Below are 403 nucleotides of genomic sequence, written 5' to 3'. Positions count from 1 at the left end.
TCCGTACAGAGGCTCACATACACGTTGTCTCATGACATTGACTACAATTTCCCACAGTGCAACATCTCCCCTCCCACTTCCTCCCCATAGTTACCTTTTCCCTGTGTCCTTCCCTCCCAAGCACTTCTGCTAACCGAGCTCTCTCCATGTGCATACACAGCCTTTCTATTCTCCCATGGTTGTTCTCTCTAAGGAGTGTATCTACCTAATGTAAATGTTCAGTTCAAATGACTGTCCTTTTTCTTGGCTGGAAACCATGGGAGTGGGTTCAACTTTAGACCTTAAGGGCAGCTAGGGGCCATAGTCTCAGTGTTTCCATCAGGCTCTATCAGACCAGCAAACCTGGCCCCCCCCTTTTTTTTTAATGATTTTGAGTTTTGTTCCACATTGTTCTCCCACTCTA

This window comes from Orycteropus afer, unplaced genomic scaffold (genome assembly GCF_000298275.1).
Source record: "Orycteropus afer afer isolate SDZICR_OR568_19922 unplaced genomic scaffold, OryAfe1.0 scaffold00583, whole genome shotgun sequence".
Taxonomy (NCBI): domain Eukaryota; kingdom Metazoa; phylum Chordata; class Mammalia; order Tubulidentata; family Orycteropodidae; genus Orycteropus; species Orycteropus afer.
The sequence above is the reverse complement of the archived record's forward strand: the minus strand, read 5'-3'. Positions refer to the sequence as shown.